This window comes from Oryza sativa, chromosome 10 (genome assembly GCF_034140825.1).
Source record: "Oryza sativa Japonica Group chromosome 10, ASM3414082v1".
NCBI lineage: Eukaryota > Viridiplantae > Streptophyta > Magnoliopsida > Poales > Poaceae > Oryza > Oryza sativa.
Window position 1 is genome coordinate 6,809,991 of NC_089044.1, and position 11,340 is coordinate 6,821,330.

The 11,340-nt window shown below is 49.5% G+C and overlaps 1 long non-coding RNA gene across 1 annotated transcript; it reads right to left on the reverse strand.

Annotated features, from left to right (window-relative positions):
- Positions 1-690: 690 nt before the first annotated feature.
- LOC136353718 (uncharacterized) lies at positions 691-7,374 on the reverse strand. Its single transcript, XR_010737096.1, has 2 exons — positions 6,745-7,374; positions 691-6,427 (listed from the first exon to the last, which is right to left on the reverse strand). It is a non-coding gene; the product is annotated as an uncharacterized lncRNA (long non-coding RNA).
- Positions 7,375-11,340: the final 3,966 nt, after the last annotated feature.

Genomic DNA, 11,340 nt, shown 5'->3' on the forward strand with positions numbered 1-11,340 from the left:
AGGGGGCCGCGCCAACATCGCAGCCCGAGGGGGAGCGCAAGAAGAAACGGCTGCGCAAGATGGGGGAGACAGAACCATCCCAGGGAAACCTAATTTCCCCTCCAAGGTGGTCATTTAACCGACCCCCTCGCAGGTTCGTCCCGCTCTCTTTGCGACCGTCTTTTCTTCTATCCCAAAAGCAAGTTTTACCTTACCCATCTTGTTTGCCTTCTGGTTTTTTCTTCTGCTTCAGCGATGTCCCGTCGCGTCCCTCCCGCCATCCCAAGTCCGGCCAATCCGAGGCCGAAGATCCGGCGGCCGCAGAGGAACGGAGGCGAGAATCTGACCGGCGAGAGGCCGCAGATCGCCTTCGGGAAGCTGAAGAGGCCGCCCGGGAGGCCGCTCGGGTTCGGCAGGCGGAGGATACCGCTCGGGAGGAGGCCGCCCGGGCTCGCCAAGCTGAAGAAGCCGCTCGGGAGGAGGCCGCCCGGGCTTGTCAGGCTGAAGAAGCCACCCGGGAGGAAACCGCCCGGGCTCGCCAGGCAGAGGCGATGGCGTCTTCCGAGGCGGTTTACGACAAGACCGCCGGCGCGTCGCTCGGGCCCACTCCCTCGGGTGACGCTCAGGCGACAACCTCCGGGGCGGCTTGCGACAGGGCCGCGGGCGCATCGCCTGGGCCCGCTCCCTCGGGCGACGCCCAGGACCAAACGGGTCCGGGGGACATCCCCGAGCTCAGTGCGTCTTCTGGCGGGCCGAGCCGCGTCGCATTTTCTCCAAGGCGGCTCTTCTCCTCGTCTTCTGCCACCCCGCTGAGTGCCGAGCCCCTTCTGCAAGCCTTGGCCGCCGCAAACACCGCGGTGCTAGATGGATTCAGCGCCCAGGTGGAGGCCTTGCGAGCGGAACGAGCGGAGCTCGAGGCCGCATGGGCGCGCGTCGAGGAGGGGCGGCGCTCGGTGGACGCCATGGTGGAGGTGGGCCGTAAGGCCCACCGCCGCCACATCTCGGAGCTTGAAGCCCGCAAGGCGGCGCTGGCGGAGATCGCCCGAGAGGTGGAGGAGGAGCGAGAGGCCGCCCTCGTCGCCACCACCGCGATGATTGAGGCGCAGGACTCCCTCCGCCTTCAACACGGGAGCTGGGAGGCGGAGCTAAAGAAAAAGCTCGACGCCGCCCAGGGGGTCCTCGACGCCGCCGCTGCCCGAGAGCAGCGAGCAACGGAGGCTGAAGCGGCGTCCCGGCGGCGCGAAGAGGCCCTTGAAGCCCGTGCCATGGCGCTGGAGGATCATGCCGGCGCCGTGGAGACCAGCTTGGCGGACCGCGAGGCCGCCGCCGCTATCCGGGAGGCGACGCTGGCGGCGCACGAGGCCGCCTGCGCCGAAGAGGAGTCCGCGCTCCGGCTCCGCGAGGACGCGCTTGCTGAGCGGGAGCGAGCTCTTGAGGAGTCCGAGGCCGCGACACAACGGCTGGCGGACAGCCTGTCCCTCCGCGAGGCAGCGCAGGAGGAGCAGGCGCGCCGCAATCTGGAATGCATCCGCGCCGAGAGAGCCGCGCTGGAGCAACAGGCTGCTAACCTCGAGACGCGAGAAAAGGAGCTGGATGCGAGGAAGCGCAGCGGCGGGGCGGCTACGGGCGAAAGCGACTTAGTCGCCCGCCTCGCAGCTGCCGAACACAACGTCGCGGACATGCAGCGCGCCCTGGACTCATCCACCGGGGAAGCCGAGGCCCTCCGCTTGTCGGGTGAGATAGGGCCCGGCATGCTTTGGGATGCAGTCTCCCGGCTGGATCGCGCCGGTCGGGAAGCGGGCCTCTGGAAAGGCCAGACAATTTCGCGCTCCACCAATCTGGAAGGCCTCGCCCCGCACCTTAGGAGGATGGCCTGGGCTGTCCAACAACTCCCCGAGGAGCTCGAGAAGACCATCAAGTCATCCTCGAGGGACCTCGCCCAAGGAGCGGTGGAACTCGTGTTAGCGAGTTACCAGGCCAGGGACCCCGGCTTCTCCCCATGGATGGCGCTGGAGGAGTTCCCTCCCGGGACCGAGGACGATGCGCGCGCGCGGGTCCGGGATGCCGCCAACCACATCGTCCAAAGCTTCGAGGGGTCGGCCCCTCGGCTCGCGTTCGCCCCCAGCTCCGACGAGGAGGGCGACGCCAGCGGCGAGGACGACGGTGGCGACGAGGCCAGCGACCCGGGCGCATTGGAATGAGCCCCCAGGCCCCCGCCAATCTCCAATTTTTTCTTTTTCTTTCTTCTTTTTGTATAGATCAACTTAATCTGCAATCAAAAATGATGAAAAATTTCTATGTTAACTTTGTTTTGTTATGCATATGAGTTGAGGATGATTTGTGCCGTGGTCCTTTTGCATTTTAGCTTGATTTAAGGGCTCGTGCTCAAGTCCCGATCCTCAAATGGCTCGGGTCGGGGCTAGTGCCTGGGGAGATCCACATGTCGAGACTGGCCAGGCCGGGAACATGGTGACCGAGGGTTATGGGTGACCCGATTGTGGGTTTTTGCCGATTCCCCCCCGGAGTTCACCACGCCCCGGGGCACGGCTCGGTTCTGGGCCCCGCTTGGCGATTTTAGCTGACCGAACCGAGCCCCCGAGGGCAAGGTTGAGCACGAGTGACCTTATTTCAAGTTAAGATTCTTTAGAAGGAAAAACGGCACAGACACAACCTTTAGGAAATTGAAACTGCTTTTATTGAAATGCTAAAATAAGAAAAGTAAGGTTGTGCATGTGTGGTAGCCCCCGGCTAACCCTGCACACCCGAGGGGGGTGCGTGGTTAGCCCGAGCCCGAAACCTGACACCCGACCCCCCCCCTCAGGGGTAGAAGCGACGAAGGTGTTCGATGTTCCACGGGTTCGGCAGCTCAGTGCCGTCGCCCGTGGCCAGCCGTACGGAGCCCGGCCGGGGGACGCCGATCACTCGATACGGACCCTCCCACATTGGTGAGAGCTTGCTCAGTCCAGCACGCGTTTGGACGCGGCGTAGGACGAGGTCGTCGACGCAGAGTGATCGGGCCCGGACGTGGCGCTGATGGTAGCGCCGCAGGCTCTGCTGGTAGCGCGCGGCTCGGAGGGCCGCGCGCCGCCTTCGCTCTTCCAAGTAGTCGAGGTCATCTCTACGAAGCTGATCTTGATCAGCCTCGCAGTACATGGTGGCCCGAGGAGACCTCAGGGTGAGCTCGGATGGGAGAACCGCTTCTGCGCCGTAGACGAGGAAGAAAGGCGTTTCCCCGGTCGCTCGGCTTGGTGTGGTTCGGTTTGCCCAGAGCACCGCTGGCAACTCCTCGATCCATGAATCGCCGTGCTTCTTGAGAATATTGAAGGTCTTGGTTTTAAGGCCTTTAAGGATTTCTGCATTGGCGCGCTCCACTTGGCCATTGCTTCTGGGGTGGGCAGGTGAGGCGAAGCAGAGCTTGATGCCCATGTCTTCGCAGAAGTCGCCGAAGAGTTCACTAGTGAATTGGGTGCCATTATCCGTAATAATACGGTTAGGCACTCCAAAACGGGCCGTGATGCCCTTAATGAATTTAAGAGCAGAGTGCTTATCGATCTTGACAACCGGATAAGCCTCGGGCCACTTAGTGAACTTGTCGATCGCAACATACAGATACTCAAACCCGCCCGGGGCCCGTTTGAACGGTCCCAGGATATCAAGCCCCCAGACAGCAAATGGCCATGACAGTGGTATGATCTGCAGGGCCTGGGCCGGCTGATGGATTTGCTTGGCGTGGAACTGACACGCTCTGCATCGCCGGACCAGATCGACTGCATCATTGAGAGCTGTCGGCCAATAAAATCCTTGACGAAAGGCCTTGCCAACCAGGGTGCGCGAGGCGGAATGGGCTCCGCACTCGCCCTCATGGATGTCAGCAAGAAGCTCAACGCCTTGTTCCTGAGGAATGCACTTCAGGAGGATTCCGTTAGCCGCGCGCCGATAGAGGGTCCCTTCTACCGGAACTCACGCTTCTTCAAAACAACAACTCCTACAGGTATATGTGTCTTCTTGAATGCCTCCGTGAACTCCGCCCAAGTGATTGGTTGTCCTTCTGCTCTGTTCATCCGGAAATGATCCCACCATTCTGATGCAGGTCCTTGCAACTGATGTGAAGCGAAAACAACTTTCTCCTGATCCGTACACTAGAGCAATTCCAACTTCTTCTCGATAGCGTGCAGCCAATCACCTGCTTCTACTGGGTTGGTAGTGCTAGAAAAGGTAGGTGGCCTCACACGAAGAAAATCAGCTAACTTGTTCTGCGGCGGTGGAGCATTGTTGTTCCCTTGGTTGAGCTGGTTCTGCATCTGCTGTATCATCATGTTCATTAACTGAGTCTGTTGAGCCAGAACTTGAGCAAGAGTTGGGTTCCCTTCATTGTTATTGTTTCCACTTCCACTGGCGCGAGTGTTCACCATCTATTGCATATTAGAGAAGATAGAAGGAGAGGGGTTACACTAAAGACAAGACCTTAACCAGGTTAACACTGATCTGATGTGTGTAGACCATTATATTGTTCAAGTTGATTAAGCAAGCAACCTAGTATAGTTACACACTCATCAATGAACTACTCCAATGATGGGAATGCAACTATACCTACACACAAAGCAAGCAACAAACGTTCTACCCTACTAACTATTCTTCAAAGATAGTTTGGCGGCATAGGTTCTAAGGTAGGATCCAAACTTCATTCCATCTTGAACACTTGGCACTTCAGATCGATCATCACCTTCATATTCCTCGATCCACTTTACTTAACCTCCGTAAGTAGACCTCATTGGCGTCTTCAAGTTTCAATGTCTCAGAACTACTGAAGTTGAAAGAGAGAGGGGAGTAGACAATGAAACAATTTGCAAAGAATTCTAGATAAGGAAGAAAGGAGAAATTTTCACAAATCATATTTTCAGAAAATTAGTCCTTAAGGTTTGACCATTTCGCTTATCCTACAGTCGAGATGGCTCTGATACCAACTTGTCACGCCCGGAAATTCACTAGTAATTTCCGAACTTATTTGTGCATAAAATCCTCGTCCAGGAATCAGCCGAGGTACACAAACTGACAATTTAATATACAAATCCATCATAATAATAACGTTACACACTTACAAAAGAAAAGAAAACAGCAGCGGAATAACGGTCTAGCGATGGCTTCAGCTCCACTCCCACAGGCAGCTCAACTGGGGTATAAGCCAAACGTCTTCTCCTTCTGGATCCTTTTTCTTCAACTGAGGTTGATTGATTATTGCAAGAATGAGCATATGACATACTCAACAAGCCACACAGCAAATATGCAAGTGCACAAGGATACCAAAGGATGGCATAATATAGGCTCATTTGCAAAAGCAGCATTTAGCAAAACATTTAAGAGAAGTAAAACAGTGAAGTAATTAATCAGAAATTTTAATCAACACTGAACAGCATACCCATGCTGCACAGGCCCAACCATCCTGAACAACCATACCCGGCTGTACAGATCTAATCTCCAAACCAGGAGCTAAACAAATTAAACAAATTATTACCAGGTACAACATCCATAATTATTGTGAGAGGTCTGAGACTAATCACGAAAAACATTGCTCAACTCGCCCATAACCGCGGGCACGGCTATTCGAATAGTTTTACTCTGGCCAGAGGTGTACCACTGTACCCACAAGACACAACCCCACATCATGTCACCATGTGCCTCAATACCACCACGGTACCTCGGAAAGGAGTTGTGACAATACCCCTTGCACAACATAATCCATTACAGCGCACCTTTCCTGGATCATAATCACCCCCTTATAAACAAGGCATGGACTCCCCAGCGACCCCCGTGGACTTCTCGCCACTTCTCAGTCTGGCGCACTATAATGAATCACGCTATACAAAAGATAAAGCCGTTGCCCATGCTGGCTTGTGGTTGGCACGGTAAAGGTTTCACAACAGTAGCTCGCGAACCGGTCCTTAATTGTCATGAGCACAACCATCAAAACCATATGCTCACAACCCACCTTAACCAGGTTTTAATTATCAATTAATTAACATCACACGATTAACCATCGTGAGCTACCATTTAATATAACCATCATTAATAATGTAGTATATAAGATTCATCCCATTAGTGAGCTAATGTTTCTAAGCATTGCTAAGCAATTATATATATATATATATAACATTTAGCTGAACCAAACCAATACATAAGGTTCAAGCTAATCAATTTATTACCCAAGGTATCAAGGAATAGGGCATTCAATGCAAATTGGCCATAACAAAGGAATAGGTTCACACCACCCGGTGACATTCGAAAATAAATGCACAGTTGAAATAAATAGAGAATTTAAATATAGGATCAACATGCTCAAAGGATCGTGTTTAGGATCTGTGTGACTTGCCTTGCAATAATCGGTTTTCAATTAATCTTCTTGAATACTTCCGGCGCACTCACGAACCTTCGCAACGACGGAAACGACAAGCTAACACGCAAAACGAAGAAAAAGACTAATAAAAACCAAATAAACAATACATAAAAAGTAAACAAACATGTAGATCATGATTTTAGATGAATTTAGCAACTTGAACCACTCAAAACCGAGTTACGATGATTTAGTTATGAATTTCTGAAGATTTAATCTATTAGAAAAACAGGAAAAAGAAAAACGATGATGACGTCATGATGACCTCATCAATGGCCGGACCAAGATGGCGACCTCGCCGGAGATTGGATGGTCGGCTGCGACTTTGGAGGACATGTACACGTAGAGGACGACGAGACGAACCCAACGGTACTCACCCTCGAACCAAACGACGAACGACGACGGCCGGCGACGAGGTCTAGCGGCGGCGCGGCTTCGGTCGACGGCGGCGACGGGGCTCCGGTGATCAGCGGCTTCGGTGGTCAGGCGGCCGGGCTTCTCCACCCTCCCGCGCACCTAACGGTGGTGACGGCGACCGGCGGCGACGACGGAGGCGGCGGCGCGACGCGGATGGAGCTCGGCCGGCGACGACGGCGGGGTGGAGCACGTGGCGGCGGCGCTACGAGGCACGGGAGACCACGGGGGAGGGGGCAAACGAAAGAGGAGGACTAGGGGGTCCTATTTATAGCCTTGGATTGAAGAGATCGGACTCCTCCCGCAAGAAATCGATCCGGGAAATCAAAAACTCGGTTTTGGAGATAAACTCGAAAACGAGTTCGATTCGGATAAGATACTCAACGATTAGCTCCGATTTTTGGGGTAAAGATAGAGGAGGATAAGAGGAATATTTCCCCTCAACTAATTTTAGAAAAACACAAGGGGAAAGGTCAGATTTGGAGGAGAAAAACCGAGCCAAATCGGTCTCAGTTCGGCTGCTAGAGGTAGAAGAAGGAGCACTGTAGCGACAGGGACGAAAAACAGACTTCTATGCGGGCTGAGAGGAAGGAAGAGAGAAGGGGACGCAAATTAGACTTTTCGTCTTGGGCTGGCTGAAAACAAAGAAAAGAAAGAAAGAGAAGGGGGAAGCTCGGCTGGGCCGACTAGGGCTGCACGGCCGTGCACACAAAAGAGGGAGATGGGCCGGAAAGGGCCCAAGACTAGGAAGAGGATTATTATTACTTTTCCAATTAAATTAATCAATGAAATGATCTTTGAATTGTTAAAAATACTTCCAATGCTCAAATAATTCCAAGAAAAATCTTGAACATACTTGGACACCCAAAGTATTTAACAATATTAAAACCAGACCATTTAATGATTAATTTAATATGTGGGTAATTACTGAAATGCTCTTTGTATGATTAAAAATTAGGAATTGAGCTCCGAAAAATCCGAGAATATTCCAGAGAGTATAATTAACCATGGAGAATTTAATAAAAAATTAAATCCATCCATGCTTTATATTTAGGAAATTTTATTTCCCACATTTAACTTCACTTGTAAATTAATGAACATTTAATATAAATTCTAATAATAATTTATTAAATAATTTATAAATCCTGAAACAAAAATCAGGATGTGACATTCCACTACAGAACGGTCATCGACCATCTTGTAGTCATAGAACTTCTCCATGACATATAGCTCGCTGCTGGCGTCAGAAACTCCGAACTTGGCCTCAAGTGCATCCCACATGTCGTTCCCTGAAGCCATTGTGCATATACATGTCCACTATGTTGTCAGCGAGTACATTGATCAATGCTCCACGGAACAGGCAATCCGAAGCCTCGAACTTAACCTCCTCCTCAGGAGAGAGAGGTGGTTCACTTCGGTTACCCCATGAAACATAGAAACATTGCATCGCTGTCAACCACAGTAGTGCACGTGCTTTCCATCTTTTATAATTAGAACCATCAAAAGTATGTGGTTTTAGTGCAGCAACAAAGACAACTACCGAAAATGATATATCAGGTTTTTGGATTGTTGGAAATATAGTCATATATCGGCATATTTTAATCCAAAATATTAAGACAATAATCATGACATGAACAATGTGAGGTGATCTAGTGATAAAATTAAACATAACCAGGAGCATGCTTAAGATAGAATAAGCATCATCATCATGTAGAGAACGCAATAACATTGCAACTAACAGAAGTAACAAAAACAGAGATAGCGACAAAATGTTATACCCTGTGAAAGTCCCTTCGCTGGATTGTGAGGTAGAACTGTCTCTGTTGGTGTTGTCGATCGGTGCGCCAGCTCCAGCTCCAGGTGCGCCAGCTTTGCCTCCGGGTGCGCCATCTCCAGAAGACATGGTGATGCAGACGAATGGACGATGAACAGAAGAAGAGGAGCAGTCAGGTGATGCAGACGAACGGACAACGAACAGAAGAAGAGGAGCAGTCGTGCGGAAGCACTCCCCAAAAGCCTTGCTCGTTCCGATCTCTCGTGCGCGCAAGCGATCAGAACCGGGGAAACAGAAATGGGAAGGAAAGCGTGGAGATCTAATCGGGATCAGAACCGGGGAAACAGAAATGGGAGAGAAAGCATGGAGATCTGATCGGGGGTCTCTGTTTCCTAATAGCGCAAGAGAGGAATCCGCCCGTTGCCATAGTAACGACGCGATCAATGCGTATTGAATCGCCTGCCCGTTACAGAGGCAATCTCGCGGGGTTGGATTCCGGTCCATTGCAAAAGGATCGAGAGAGAGACGCAACGCAACCCAACCCAATGCAACGCACGCCACGCCTCGCCCATGGCCTCGGCCCGGCCGGCTCGGCTCGGCGCGCGTGTGGCTTTCCGATCCCCACCTCGACCGGTCAACAGGGAGCCTCCAATAACTCCCTATTTAAGTTGAGATACTCCACTTTTAATTCCTAAGCTGGTATTATTATCCTTAACATTTATTATTGGCCCTTGAGATTTTAATAGAAAAATCGGGCCTAGCCCATTTATTCTAACATCCCTTACTCAATTCTTGAATTTAAGCCATTCGCTGCTAGAGGAACCTATTTGAATGCTTTAATTTTTCACTATGGAACTTGATCCCACTGCAGTGAAAATCTGCGACGAAAATTCATATTCTGATCATGATAAATCATTCAGTTCACTTTTTTTAGCACATGAAGTAAAAACTAATAATATTGGATATGTAATTATCCAAAGATTTAATTGCAGCTTGTGCAGATCTTTACTCATTTCTTCTATTTTATCTATTTTTACAAGCTGTTTTTTTTTCTCATTTTGTTGTATACAATTGATACATAGTTGTGGGTTGTGGCCATGTGCATTCCCCAATGTGCTACCTCAAGCTCATGCAAATGCATATGGAGTCAAACTAACATGTGCTGTGATTTCATTCATTTGAAAATCGTAATGATCAAAAGGTCTTTATATTTAATTTTCTTCGCTCTCATAGTGATTTCTTGCATCATTGATGTCAAATGTTTTTACGCTTTCTGAGCAAGGTAGGAGTACTCAACTTCGATGCTTGATGATGAGGATCAGTAGATTTTTTTAAAAAAATCTACTATGTAAATCAAGTTATGCCCGCAACAACGCGCGGGGTGTCATTTAGTTCTACATAAATCATAGGAGGCAAGTCATCAAGCTGCAATGGGTGGATGTGCTGCTAAACCAAGTCACAAATGAAATCTTGTAAACAAGTTATGGTTGGCACCCAGGAAGGATATTAGAGTGAACACAATGCGAGTGACACACCATGCAAGCAATGAAGATCTGGAAGTGACTTGGAGCTTGTGTGTAGTTCGAGTTCTGCTTTTCCTGCTGGAATTAAACCCTACCACTATGTTGGATGTTTTATATTTTTAGATTTATGCATGTATTGACGGTTTAAATTTGGTATTTAATAACTGTCAACAAAGAGCAACGGGGACTGACTTTGTAGCCTTTTTGAGTTTTCTATTGTCGATAGACATCCTCCAGCCCGTGACGGTACGTTGTGGGATCAACTCGTTTTTTTGAGTTTTTAACGATTGTCATTCCACCTTTCTTAGACACTACCTGAATTGGGCTAACCCACTCTTACATCCTGATTTTCGTTTCAGAATTTATAAATTATTTTTAGAATTTATATTAAATGTTTATTAATTTACAAATGAAGTTAAATGTGGGAAAATAAAATTTCCTAAATATAAAGCATGGCTGGATTTAATTTGTATTAAATTATCCATTATTAATTACACTCAACGATGCATATCATAGAGGATATTCAAGGAATGGTTAAAGGTTCTTTTTGTGTAAAGCTCATTTTGTAATTCTTTTCATAAGCCTAAGACCTAGCATAGACTGATCAGGTTTTAATACCATTATTCATTAAACAGTAACGCTTCTGTCCACCATCCGTTGTGATCCCAAGGATAGCTTCCGGCCACTGGACCATCATGGTTTTCTAGGGTCTACCCTTTCTCGCTTTTCGAGAAGTTCATCCACCAGTACAAAATCATCATGCATATCCCACCCATCATTTTAAGAATTTAGATTCTAGGCAAGTGTAACACATGTCCCGGTGCTCAATATCCACGCGCACAGCTATTCGAATATGTTGGTTTACTCACACTGTAGTGGATATACACTCCACCTGTACGCCGTGACTTGCCCAACACATGAGCCAAAGTCCGAACGAATGAGATGCGTCATGGCAAAGCCTTTCAATAACCTCACTTTGGCAGTACCCGCTCCATGAACTTGAGCCCTCATGCACTCTAGGCATACATGGTTTCTAGTAGTGAGAGGAGTTCTGGCGTTCCCGAGGAGGGAAAAACTCACACATGCGTTAAGTTATAGTTAAGTTAGGTTTTAATTTGGTTGCCCACAGATGGTTACCCACCGTAGGCTCCCCGCCTATTCACACACCTAGATGAAAACCAGTGCACTTGGGTACCACCTCTGCTCGGCTATTTACTCCGCTAGGTCTATACCCATACGAGAAGTATGGTTGTACTAGGGTC